Source organism: Mytilus californianus, unplaced genomic scaffold, assembly GCF_021869535.1.
Source record: "Mytilus californianus isolate M0D057914Y unplaced genomic scaffold, xbMytCali1.0.p SCAF_38, whole genome shotgun sequence".
In the NCBI taxonomy this organism is placed as follows: domain Eukaryota; kingdom Metazoa; phylum Mollusca; class Bivalvia; order Mytilida; family Mytilidae; genus Mytilus; species Mytilus californianus.
The window spans coordinates 1166009-1180877 of record NW_026262688.1 but is presented as its reverse complement, the minus strand read 5'-3'; the positions used below and the strand labels follow the sequence as shown (position 1 = coordinate 1180877).

General features: G+C 30.9%; 2 long non-coding RNA genes across 3 annotated transcripts; both read left to right on the top strand.

The window, feature by feature from the left end:
• The first annotated feature begins 1327 nt into the window (after positions 1–1327).
• On the top strand, positions 1328–5969 carry LOC127736853 (uncharacterized). Of its 2 annotated transcripts, none has more exons than XR_007999223.1 (3): positions 1328–1471; positions 4755–4826; positions 5694–5969. It is a non-coding gene; the product is annotated as an uncharacterized LOC127736853 (long non-coding RNA). The 2 variants fall into 2 exon arrangements; XR_007999224.1 differs by having other exon boundaries at positions 1455–1545.
• Positions 5970–6349: 380 nt separating this feature from the next.
• Positions 6350–13644, top strand: LOC127736847 (uncharacterized). The gene is made up of 4 exons (XR_007999216.1): positions 6350–6567; positions 7522–7641; positions 8605–11887; positions 13318–13644. It is a non-coding gene; the product is annotated as an uncharacterized LOC127736847 (long non-coding RNA).
• The last annotated feature ends 1225 nt before the right edge of the window (positions 13645–14869 follow it).

Genomic DNA, 14869 nt, shown 5'->3' with positions numbered 1-14869 from the left:
TGACCTCGATCATTCTTCGTCACGGTATCAATGTTTTGTTCATTATAGTCTAAACATTTTACTTTGTGAAAATTTAACGAAAACGTAGTTGCCGATTTACAAATTTATGTACACATGATATCGAGCGTTTTCTTTAAGTGAATGTTTCATCACCAGCCATTTTTTTTTAATGTATGTGCTTATTTGTTTAAAGGAACAGCTATTCATGTTTATCAACGGAATTTTCATATGACTTTCCTCTGTCGAATATTAAGGAATTGCCAGTTTTAACCCAATATCTACCCCCGACAATCAATATATCGTGTTTATTAAAACCTATCAGTAAATTGATGTTTCATAATACAACATTTCCTTCGCATATGCATAACTTGTAAAAGACGTTAAAAAATCACAACTAATATTTCCGACTAAAATAATCGAACGTTTTCATTCAATGTTTGCATGGTTTGGATTAATAAATAAACACAATATCAAAACGATTGAAAAAAATGCACACCTTTTTATAATTTATCGATATAAACATATTCCGTTAGTTTTCTTGTGCATTTAACCAAACACATCATTCTTTGGTTTTGATCGTATGTGTGTAAACATTTCCTTAACAATTCTCTCGTATATCATGCATATGTTTACCTAAGAGACGAAGCAACAAAATGAAGAAACATTTGTTTTATATCTAAGGAACTATTTTGTGGTACTGTTAATGTGCTTTTTCTATATGATATTTTGTTTTTCTTTGTTGACATAATTGTTATTTTTTTTAGAGATTAAGATTATATCACAATGTTGCCTGCTGGACCCAAATGTTTGACATTTTTACCTGTTATGTCTGTTTGTTTTGCTCACACATTGTTGTCAATATAACGGAATTTTAAGCTACTGTCATACATGTGAGAGGTTTAGCCAGCTATAAACTATATTTAATAAACCATTTTCTACATAAGGAATATGACAGTTGTTTTACATTCGTTTGATGTGTTTGAGCTTTTGAGTTTACAATTTGATGAGGGAATTTCCGTTTTGAATTTTCCTTGGAGTTCGGTATTTTTTTATTTTATTTTTTAGATTGTCGTCTCCCTGACAAATACTATTTTTCTCATTTCACTAAAGGTCATCCACTATAATGGTATATTTCGATTTATACTTTTATTCAGTTGTTTTTTTGTTTTTATTTATTACGGTAGTCGTCATAAGTTTTACTAAATTAAAGAAAAAAAACTCTTCAAAGATACCAGCCTATTATTTTGTAAACCAGACGTTCGTTCCGTCTACAAAAGACTGATCAATGACGCTCGAATCAAACATGGTTAAAAGGCCTAATCAAAAAGGAAGATCAAGAGCAAGTTATGAATGACAGCCTACTATATGTTTGTATTACATTCATAGACGTTCATTTAAAAGTACTGTAGGTTATCCATATTATAACCTATTGTCTGTGTCATTTGTACTCTTGATTTAACGAGAGGAACAGGTATGTTTTGATTTACATTTTCTCAGTTTAATTATGCAAACTGCAAACGACAAATCTATTCATAAGGAAATCTGGTAAGTTATAAATATATAATATCTATAATCATTTTAACATTAAGCGGATTATGATAACTTAATTCTTACTATGTCATTTAAATACACTCAAGAAATTGACAGTTATTGTCACACACGTTTAGAATGGAATAGTGATCAAATCATGCAGAGCTCGCTTTCATACAAAACAAGTACACATAACATTTTGTTTGATGAACACTGTCCCTGTCCTGTTTTATGTCGATTTAACCGAAAAAATGAGATTAGAATAGCCAAAAATAAAATCCGTTTATGATTAGAACGGTACACACGAATTCATGCTTACGTTTTAGGGTAATGTAGAATAAACGGTGATGGCATCGAAAAATATTACAGTAAACACATAAGCAAACAGCCATCCAATTCTGGACGGGTGTAAACTTCTAAATAAAACGTGCATGTAATGGTGTTTGGCGTAATACTGTATGATGTATTGTGTAAGGCAAATGAGGAATGTTGTATGATGTATATATTTAAGTTCGTCTAATAAAAGATGTATTCAAATTTCAAATTTCTTTAAACATTTCATCGGATAATTTCGAAAGGTGTCAATCATGTATGATTCACATTTTAGAGGGGAAAGTGAAAAGTAAAACAACAAAAATACCGAACTCCAAAAAAAATTCAAAACGGAAAATCACTTTACAATTGGCAAAATCAAAAACTCAAACACTTCAAACGAGCGGAAAACAACTGTCCATTTTCTTATGTAAGGGATACAGTATAAGGGTTTGTACGTTTTATTTAGAATTATATGGTGTAAAGGTGCATGGTTTACTGTGCAAAATGGAAATACAATTTTATAAATTCCGGAAGCGCCTTTCTTCATCAGAAACGCTTAAACCTAAATAATAGGAGCTATAACACCAAAATGCAAACTCAGATCAATTTTGCCTGATCTATGGGACATGATGTAATTGCTAATTTTGAAGGTATATGAGGATAAAGGGAATGGTGCATGGTGTAAGCGGGTGTTCATTTCATTCAATGACAATTAACAATGAAGAGGCACATAATACATATGGCAATCATCCTTATTCGGTTGTTGTGCAAATAAATATCGAGATGTTCAAATTGTGTTGTGTGCTTATGTTTGTGTAGTTTTAATCAACAACACAACACACTACTGTTTGTTCATTGATCACGCATGTCTATAATATAGTGTCATTAACTGGCTGTGTTTGTATTGGCCCTGTTATAGATTCGAGGTTAATTGTATTGACCCCAAGACTCGAAGATTTTTTTTTGGGGGGGGGGGGGGGGGGGTGCATATACAGCTGATTGAGAATCTTTTACATTGCCAATATAGAAACAGTCAGTTCTTGACATTGTTAAAAAATGACTCTAATTATTCGATTAAACTGAGAAATTAACCGTGAATCAGGTAACGGAATAGATATTTGAATTTATCTTTTCGCAGTAACGATACATCTTTGTCAATATTGGTTTAATTTCTGATTTCTAGTCCAACTTAATAATCTCTGCTTAATCAAATTATGTTATCTAGCAAATATAAAGTAGCTTGGAAAAATATATCATAAATTTTAAACTTTCTCACTCTGTTATTGTCCGCGTTTCAATGATTGATCGACGGAAATGCGAAAGAGTGGTAACAATCGAAAAGGCTGTGGAAAATTTCCGTTTCAAATCGTTACAAAACACGGAACTTTTTTATGTTATTTTAATACTAATTATGTAATGATGCATGGTGTACTGCGTAAATGAAAATGACACTTGAAGTTCTAGAGGCGCATTTATGGATGTACCTCATCAGAAACGCTTAAACCACAACAGTTGAAAGCCATGAATGTATAAATAAGTAGAAACATTAAGAGCTATATGACCAAAAGTTCAACTGAGATTAATTTTGCCTGACGTATGGTGCAAGATATAATTGATATTTGTAAAGGTGCATGGTGCATACTGTTATAGTGAATTGTGTATTGTGCAAGGAGGAAGTTTATCTCTTTCAAGGACAGTAATCAATGTAATTATCTTAGTTCGGTTATTGTGCAAAACAATATCGATATGTTAATCGTTATTTTAGAAGTATTAGTATCAACAGAACAACGTTATATGATTGCTTTCATATTGAGTTGTGTACTAATTAATATGTATTTTTACCCAACAACACAACACACTCTTTGTTGTTTATTGATCATGCATATATATAATATAATGTCATTAACTGGCTGTTTTTGTATTGGTGCAGTTATATTGCAATTCCCTTAACTATTTTACTTAGTGACTAATTTTGAATGATGTGCATCATTTATGATTCAAATGCTAAAGGAGGAAACGAAGGGATATAGTGTATGGTCTTGTATGATATATTGAGAATGGTGTCTGATGTATTCATGCATAGTGAACTGCGTAAATGGAAATGACACTTTATCAATTCCGGAAGCGCATTTTTGGATGAACCTTCATCAGAAATGCTTAAACCAAAACATTTGAAAGACATGAATGTATAAATAAGGAGAAACATTAAGAACTTAAAGGCCAACTGAGATTATGTTTGCCTGACGTATGGTGTATTATGTAATTGCTATTTGTAAAGGTGCATGGTGCATACTGTTATAGTGAATGGTGTATTGTGCAAGGAGAAAGTTTATCTCTTTCAAGGACAGTAATCAATGTAGAGGAGCAAAAAAACATATGACAAACGTTGCAATCATCCTAGATCGGTTATTGTGCAAATAAATATCGATGTGTTACTCATTATTTTAGAAGTATTAGTCGTATTGTTTAGTATCAACAGAACAACGTTATATGATTGCTTTCAAATTTTGGGGTGTACTAATTTACGTAAAGTTTTAATTAACAACACAACATACTGTTGGTTGTTTATTTATCACGCATATGTATATATATATATATATATATATATAGTGTCATTAACTGGCTGTTCTTGTATTGGTCCTATTGTAGATTCCAGGTAAGCTGTATAGGCCCCAGCACACGAAGAATCGAGGGCTAATACAGCCGATCGAGAATCTTTTAAAGGACCAATACAAACACAGTCAGTTGATGAGACTTTTATTCAATGATTCGATTAACCTAAGAAACTTCTCACAAAATAATACGTCAACATTAAACGACATGTACAGACAACAAAAACAACAACAATAGATCAGTAATTTAAAAATAAAAATAGATAATACTATCAATAGCTTGTCAATGCTCTGTAGATTTCAACAAGATGTTAAAAGATATGTTGACTATCTCTGAATTGATTATTTGCCTCTGCTTAAGATGTCAAGGTAAGTAATGAACATAATTTTAAACAGCATCAGTTATTTTATATAATTATAAGGATAATATGATAATCATAGTTTTTTAGTGACTGTATTCAGTATTGCATGTTTGTTTAACGATACGGACTACAAATTCATTTTATCAAGTTGTAAAAAAATCGTATATGTTTATCATGTTTCTTTTACCTAGTCGTACAATTTTCGATTATTTCTGTTGTATTTCTCTCTCTTTCATTCTCTCTCTCTCTCTCTCTCTCCTTCTCTCTCTCTCTCTCTCTCTCTCTCGCTCTCTCTCTCTCTCTCTCTCTCTGTGTGTTTCTGTTTGTCCCATTCAATGTGTAGTTTTTGTGAATGTGCTATTACTTATTATGCAAATTAATAAATTCAAAACTTCTCAATAATTTTTCAAATCAGTGTATCATATTTAAAAATTTCTGATACACATATAATATAAAAGAATAGTCTTTCGTTATAGATATATTAGAAGCATCTTTATATAATAAACTCTTGCTTAAAGCTACGTCTATCTGTTGATATTGATATGTATATATAAACTTGGTCAGGGACAAATTACTATCAACAATCCTCAAAGATTCTGTTAGATGATAAATTAGTCTGCGTCTAGTGTAAAAATAGATACGCAATACGTTGTTACATTTATAACGATTTCATTCGTTTTTCTTGTTTTCTCTTGTAAATCTGATCACTATTTTATTATGTAATAATATAAGAGTATGGGCCAAATGCTTTTGATTTAAATGATAACTAATGCATAGATAGCAGTTGTGAATGAGTATTTTTGACTTTATGTTGCAACAAACTATTGACAAGTTGTAAAATTAACAGTGGATATTTGTTGAATTTCAATTTCAGGTTTTCAAAATAAGCTTATCATTTCGACTTATGGTACTATCAAAGAACTTAACTTGCAAAATGGAGAAGAATTGGAACTTCAGACTGACCTTCATAGCTTTATCTATTCTGTAGACTATGATTATAGAAATGGATATATATATTTTTCAAGATATACAAAAAAATGATATACAAAGATACAAAGAGGTTGATGACCATTTTTTAGTTACTTTCAACTATAATCAGACAATATTTTGAATACCATTGAAACTAATTTTAACTATACTAGCTTTAACAACACAGTACTATTTGAAAGGTTTGCATATTCTATAATGTCATACATGCTCAAAATGTGTCATAAACAAATTAAGTTAAAAACTGCAAGTGTTAAACGGTTTTCAAAAGTGGAGATATTCATTACCTACCATATTTAGACTAGTATGACTCATTAATTGCATAATGTAACTTAACGGAATATCATATTACATGTTTAAGGTAAGTACTACTATTGCTTTGATGGTTACATGGCATACACACTTGAATTCTAGAATTGAAGCATAACATTTCTTTTTAAATATTTGCATAGCTGACGAAGTTAAATTTTTGTTTCAACGCTTATACAAGAATGCAATTATATATCGTTATAGTTTACACGTTTGTTTATAATTTTTGGTTCTTTAAGATTTCGATATCCACCAGGACAAATGACGGATTTAGTACCTGTTACTTTTGCAAGCAGACCAGTAGGATTGGTGATTGACCCTTTATATAACCATGTGTATTGGACAGAACGATCCTCCGGGAAGCTTTGTAGATGTAATTTAGATGGGTCACTAAAATCAGTTATATTGAAGGATGATCCACTCTTTGCTCTCACATTTGATTATCGGAACAGGTTTGTATTAGAAAATTACAAAAACACGTTAAACTCAAAATATATATTAAATAACATATCAACGTAATTTTTTATATAGATTAGACCGTTGGTTTTCCTAAATGAATTGTTTTACACTAATCATATTGGGGCTTTTAAAGCTTGCTGTTCGGTGTGAGCCAAGGCTCCGTGTTGAAGCCGTACTTTGACCTATAATTGTTTACTTTTCACACATCGTGACTTGGATGGAGAGTTGTCTCATTGGCACTCATAACAAATCTTTTTATTTCTATTTACAATAATAGTGTTACAAAAGAGCATTGTAACCGTTGTGTTACTCTTTTATCATTTTCCAATTGCAGACAGAAAGATATGTTGAGTCGCAATATCCCCTTCGATATTAACAAGCATTCTTCGAAAAGCCTTTTTCGCGACATATAATGTCCCTATCGTACTATTTCCCTCTATTTGTATAGCTACTATCTATTCATAATGTTCTTTGTCATATCTGATAATATTGAACGAAACCCTATAATTGAAGAAATTACCTGACATGTCTAATGTAGGCAGTGTATTGCTTAAGATAACGGTAGTTTCAAATCAAATCAATCCTTTAACAAAACAAATCAAGGCAGCGTACAAAAACTGAGGGAATCTCATGAATTCCAAAAAGACCGAGACTTTGTGTATCGACAGGAAATACGTCTCTTGCTAGGCATGTTCAGCCTGCCATTCGAATCCACACTCAGTCAACATATTTAATCAAGAATCAGTGAGACGATTATAATTGTATTTTAGGATCTAAGACTGTAAAACCTAGAGTCACGACATATTGTTTTACTCAACAAATAGATGTTGGTGACGGTAAAACCTTTGAAGTATCGATGTCAGTCGTTCTTCCCTATGTAAGAAATGCTACACATATATTTACTGTTTTACTTCAGGCAATCATCGTTTTATTTATTTAAATTTCAGATGGCTGTATTACAGTACGGATGGTACAAAAAAAATCAATTAGGCGATTGAAACTTAACGCTTCTGAAAATCAAACAATCATAAATGTTCAATCAGAACTAGTTACTGGTATGAGCATTGGTATGTTGTCTTAAAATAATAACACTAACAACGGAAATGCTATATAATTTGTCACATAATCATTTTAGCCATACATTACAAAATAAGGATGATCCCTTGCAATTTGATAACTAATGTTTTTACGGTTTTTGTAGAAATAGAACTGACTGTACTTTAATATGTAACGCATCCAACTGCCCATGTACACAAAATATATGTTCATTTATACTTTACTATGATTTTGATAATCAACTATTTTGTAATATTTATACGAATTATGTGTACTTGTCAGGTGTAAGACCAAGGTGATTGTTACATTGTTTTGTAATAAACACATTGATAAATATTTTTCGATACTTCAAATAATTGCAATCAAATTATGTAAAAGCAGTTAATTTGATTACCGGATAATTGGACAGGTAAAACATTGGACAGGATTTATTTTTAGAAGCATGCGTGTTTTTCAAATAGAATTTTAAGCATATCATCTTTGATGTTTTTGTTTTAATACTTGTGTCATTCAAACATGTTCTATCACCATTCACTTTTAAGTTTAAAAATAGATTGTAGAATGTCGTTATCTGAATACAACCACTGCTTTCATTTCCGCAACATCTAAGAAAATCCATGGTTGATTGTTATATTCGTGTTTTCAGTCTTTACTTTTCCCGGTATCGTTTTGTATATTAATGTTCCTGCAGATATGTTTGTAATTTTTGTTTTTTTTTTGCCATGGTGTTGTTGACTTTATATGACTTAAAAAGATATTTTTCCCTTTTGGTATCTAACGCCTATTTTAATATGATCATCTGAAGACATGTTTATTGAATATCAGTGCCTTCGATTAACCGGACAAGGAATTGAAAACACAGTCTGTTTGAATTTATTCATATAAATCAAAGTATACTATGTTGGGTACAATAAGATTGTTTTCAAATCAATGTCACATTCATGTAATCGGCCGAAGTTTTTTTTCTTCATTAGATAATGATAAAGATCGCCTTTATTGGATGGAATTCAATAATGGATTCTTGAAATCATCAACATTAAATGGAACTAGTGTCATAACGGTTTTTAACACAAATACAAACAATAAAAACCAAGATATCCATGTGTACCGAGGAAACGTGTACTGTGCAAATGGTAATTCTTTACTTAATGTGACACAAGAAGTATCAGCGCATGTCATTTACAATAATACAGGAATAATATATAGTGTATTTATTCATGATGAAAACCATGAAACACGTACGTATACTTAACATATTCGATATTCTAATTTTTTTTAAAAAGGAAATATGAAAAGTATTTTTAAGTGATAGATCTAAATTTTGTTAAAAAGAAACAATTTAAAACAGGTTTATATTTTCTTAATTATAAATTGATTACCAGTTGAATAAATTTAAATAATTCACTGCATTTAGTAATATCCTTAATTTTAGACAAACGACGATGGATTATCTCATTGAAGTAGATTACGTTATACATTTCTTATTGTAATGATTCATCAGTGTGTTTTAGCATTAATTATACAGTAAGCAGTGATTATGTTCATTTGGTTTGAAATTCAGCAGAAATGTATTATTTAACACAATTATGTTTTCACATTCTTTATTTACTTTTTCGCAATTATGTAAATATGTGAACTTGCTAGCTTAACTGATCGCTTTTTTCATCCATGCATTTTTTTTTACTAAATACGTACTAAGTAAGATAACAAAAATACCGAGCTCCAGGGAAAATTCAAAACGGAAAGTCCCTTATCAAATGGTGAAATCTAAAGCTTAAACACATCAAACGAATGAAAAACAATTGTCTTATTCCGAGTTTCATTCAGGCATTTCCTAATGCAGAAAATGGTGGATTACACCTGGTTGTATAGCTAGCTTAACCTCTCACTTGTATGACAATCGTATAGAATTTCATTATATTGACAACAATGTGTTGACAACATGTATGAAGAATCTGGGTATAAACATAATTGTTGAAACTCGTACCAATTGTTTATCAAAATGGGCTAGTTAATAGTATCTCAAGAAATTGCATGTCTAACACTATCAAATTTTCGTTTATTATACTACATTTTGAACTTAGCCAGTGTGATGTTCTATAAACAGGTACTGCATCTAACGAGCAACACTTGAATATTTATCACTGTCTGCGCATGACCAAATGTTCAGTAAAATAATTAATACCGTGTATAAATATGTTATAAGACGACAGTCTTACAGAATAAATCGTATTATAAAAACAGCTGATGTACTCCTTGAGCTGCGTCGGATAGAAATCGACCTTAAAAATATGAATATCAATACATCTGTTAACCTATTTCGGGTTGAAAAATCTCTATGCAAAGTCTGTAACTATTTGAAAATTGAGTTGTTATAAGACCCTTACAAAACAGATCAAAATTCATCATTAATTTCGTATTTGAATGTTCAAAAATTAAAATAAAAGGTCACATGTTATTGCTGTATTGTATTCCTTCGCATTAATACTATCGCTTTGCAATTATACGAATTATGCATGCTTAACAATACACTAATTAATAGTACTTTATTTGTTGTGTGACAATTATTTGTATAAACAAATTTTAAAAAATGTATCATTCATGCAAAGTAGTTTTATGATTAATACAGTTTTGATGTTTCATGAAAGAACATGTTGTCAATCAATGAACTAATCTAAGATACCAGGATTGAATTTTGTACTTCAGACGCGCGTTTGGTCTATAAAAGACTCAACAGTGACGGTCGAAAAAAAATAAGTTAAAAGTTAAAAAGCTCAAAAAAAAAAAAAAAAAAAAAAAAAAACGAAGTATGAATTGGTGATGTATGTTTTCTATATAGTGGTAATTGGAGAAGTTATTCAATTATAGTGTTTTCTTAGTTTCTTTAAGCATAGATAATGTGTTTGAATATATAATCAGTTATTTTATTTGAATCGCTGTGTGTTTACTGACTTTCAATGGTGAGTAGGATTATTTATATCCAAACCAATTTGTTAATTCTGCACGAATGCCTATGAAATATAAGAAAATAGTAGTAACACAGATGAATTCAAAACGGACAATATGTCAAGGGTCTAAGCGTTCCATACTATAAAGAAATAAGAAGATGTGGTATGAGTACCAATGAGAAACTCTCCATCCAAGTCACAATTTGTAAAAAGTAAACAATTATAGGTCAAAGTACGGCCTTCAACACGGAGCCTTGGCTTACACCGAACAGCAAGCTATAAAGGGCCCCAAAATGACAAGTGTAAAACAATTCAAACAGGAAAACCAACAGTCTAATCTATATAAAAAGCGAGAAACGAGAAACACATAAGAACCACATCAACAAACGACAACCACTGAAACAGGTTCCTGACTTAGGACAGGTGCAAACAAATGCAGCAGGTGTATTTAATCAAAGTCTGACATTAAGGAAGCAGTTGCAATCGGTAGGTCTCTAGATCATACGACTTTTGATGTATCTAATTCTCAAAGACTAATAACTGAGCTTTAGTGATTTGAAAAAATCAAAAGTTTTTCCTCTCTTAAACAATGGAAAAATAAAAAAAAAGATTTGAAAATATAAGGAAACTATATTTGATCTGGACAGCTCTTTACAGAATGAGCAATAAACGATACGTCATGTCAAGTCTTACATTGTAAGACTTATCCTCCGCTACAAACTTAGAATTATTCATACAATTTGCTGGCAGGCAATACAGGAACAACAATGTATGTGTTGTCAATGGACAGACATTTTTTATCTGTAAATAACACAAAATATTCAACTATCTAATAAACTATTGAAGAGAACGAGATTGAGCAAATGCAAAATGTTTGAACATTATTGCATAAACAAACAAAACCAACTTCCCGCACAAGACTTGACATTTGCAAATTATGCTGAAATCGAAACGGTCGTTTAAGATTTAAATTCTTTTAAAAAGGATACCAGTTTGTTGGGGTTTTTTTTAACATACATCACAGAACATCACAATTAATTGTAAAACAGAGGGGTGTTTCAATGAAAGTGTCTTTATTATTCGCCATTGTAAACTTCGGTGCAGTTATATAAATTAATGAGGTTGCTTTGTTTTAGATGTTTTTATTTGATTGTTTTTCATGGGATACACACATGTGACAACTAAATCAGAAATGTATTACTTAAAGGAAACTAAACGATTATAAACTAAACAAGACCGGCAGTATCAAAAAGGAATGCATGGTACATCTTTGATAAACTGATAACGGATATAAAAAATCGAATTTAAGGTGAGTAAAACGGCTGTACACTTCACAAATGATCAACATATTTCGGAAGAATTTGTTAGAAGAGGGAGGGACGAAAGATACCAGAAGGACAGTCAAACTCATAGATCGAAAATAAACTGACAACGTCATGGCTAAAAAATAAAAAGACAAACAGACAAATAATAGAACACAAGACAGAACACAGAAAACTAAAGACTAAGCAACGCGAACCCAAAAACTGGGGGTGATTGGAGTACAATTGAACAAAAAAGGTGTATTGAATCTTGTCATTAGTGGGAACCTGTCTCTGAGATCAATGAGGTGTTTGTTTTGTCTAAGTATCATCAGCTTTGACAGAGTATTTACTAGAAAGACTATAAAAAAAATAGATCAAGTGTGTTACTTTTTGCCATCGAATTACAATGACTGTATGTAGAATAATGTCCCTAACATTGTTGGTTCCTTTTGGTCATAAACATTTTTTAGAATTTGTATATTCTAGGTTTTAAAAAGTTTAGTTTTAAGCGTAACTTAAAAAAAAAGATGACTTATGATGGTTTTAAAAATACCTTTCAGTCATATAGCTCCAGAAATATAAGAATCAACAGCTGTCATCCTTTAATGTAGGGCGTTTCTAATAAAGGTAAATGCACAACAGCGCGTCAGATGCATTAAATATTTAAAGTATTAGGTTGTATTTAAATTTATCTATTGACACTTAATGCAGTCGAATAATGAATTACTACACATGAACCTTCCGATTATAATTGGAAGTCTGACACGTTTCTTTCCTGAACTTCCAAAAGAACGTCTAAAGCTTTCATACATATATGACTGAAATGTTCGTAAAAAAGAATAGAGAAAAAAAACCCGATGCAAACACACCTTTTAGATACGGTATTACAATACACATTGGTCAAAAAGGATTTGCTGCTTTACGAAATTATCGTGTTTCTTGGAAATGTGAAAAAATAAATCAAACATATAGTCCTATTAGAGTGTTCAAAGTATGAAAACAGTGTTATTCATTTGTAATAAATAAAAAGGAGTATGCCCGTTTTTACTTCTAAAGGTGTATTGAAAATGTTTAATGTTTAAAGTTTGAAGTCCCTTTGGTATCTTTTGCCTCTTTTTTAATCGCAAGTGAATAATATAGTCTGCAGTTTAGATTTTGTATTGCCATAGTTATTTAGTGTTTTCTGGGAAAACCAATATAATTTAGAATTAATAATAAAGAAAAGAAAAGAAAAATAACTGATTACATTTGACGTAAAATCGAACGTTTTAAAATGCAACTGATAGGACATTCGTACCTAAGACACAAGGAGTATTTTTTAATACCATAAGCTGCAAAGATAACAACATGTAACACCTTTATGTATATATAAATAATGTTATCATGTAGAAAGTCTTCTGAATGAACTGTATAATAATGTATTTGTTTTCTTCAGAATTCATGTGTGTCGCCAAAACAACAAGAAAAATAGAGACTATTGCAATAAATGACAGGTCGAGTTTTATGTTTGGAGTTTTTTGGAGAGACTGAGGACATATGTTTACAATATTAATTTGTTAATTCTATAATTCAGAACAATGTCCACAAGAAAGGAACTATTGATTTGTTTCGTTTGATTTTGAAGAAGATGAGAAATTCATAAAAAGTGTAAGCTAATATAAAATTGAAATTGGAGATCAGCCGAGAACTCAAGATTTAAAAAAACTATATATATGTTGCAAATAAAATAACATGTCTCTCTAATATAATTCATAAAACAATATGTTCATACTTTTTTCTCCCAGATAAACATGCAAACGGTACCAATTTCAAAATACTATAAATCGTCTGATCCTTTGCGATATAATATCTATACTGTTACTACATGTACAGTTAGAGGATTTAAGTTATTCTATTCTAGCAAAACTGGTTCCACGTTTTAAGTAGAGAATCCAGTCGGTTGTCTCATACCACATTCGAATGTTTTCGATATTGACAGAACTGACAGGTTATCGCATATTGTTGTATTGTTTCTGTGAAAGAGGCGAAAGACTAATTTTACATGGATATGATCCGCTCTCAGGGTAAAAAACGGAAATGTATAGACATTGAAATTCATTTATATGCTTGCAAAATATAAACATTAATTATAATTTCATTCATGAAGCAACACAGTTCTTTACCATTATATATTTTTTTGAAGGCCTTTCATAATATACTAGTCAACAAAAGAAACAATAAAGGCAATGTATTTTCCATATATAATGAAACTGGATACACTGTATCAAGGTAAATAATTGTCCAATTGGTATTATATTTACAGACTACTATTTTCTTATCGAAACCATTGATTTAAGCCAAATACGCAATTTATTTTTGCAATTTTTGCTATTTCAAAATTCGTATGTTCACCAAAAATTCAAAAGTCGATATTAGAACTTAGAATTTTAAACTTAAACATGGTTTGCTTAAAATTTTGAATGCCTTTGCAGATAATTGATTACTTAATTCTCATCTTCGAAATTAAGTGCCGACTTTTGTCATCATTTTCCGCAAAATAAATTTGATCCCGGTGTTCAATAACACGGTATTTTCTCGCTTTCCATTAATTTAGTCAGATTCTTTTAATCATATGCATTTGCTTTGCAAATGCATGTTTTTTATTGGATAATTTAACAGTTTTTCCTATTTATTATATTTTATGATAAATTTGAGTTCAGACTTGTGTATCGTTACTTTTGTTGACTAGTATAAGAATGACGGGAGGACAGGGAAATCAGAATATATGAATGAAGGGCGGGAAGAGTTGGAGTAAACATAGTGATATTCTGGGGATCATTTTTTACCAATTTTTGTCTGGGAGTAAGGGGCTAAAGGGAAGTCGGAGTAGCTAGGGAGGGAATCGGTAGTAAATGGAGAGAAAAGTGGGAGTTAGAGGGTAGGGAAGTGGGAATCAGGGACCAGCCTGTCCACCCAATCAAGAATATTGCAAATTTGATATTTTCTTG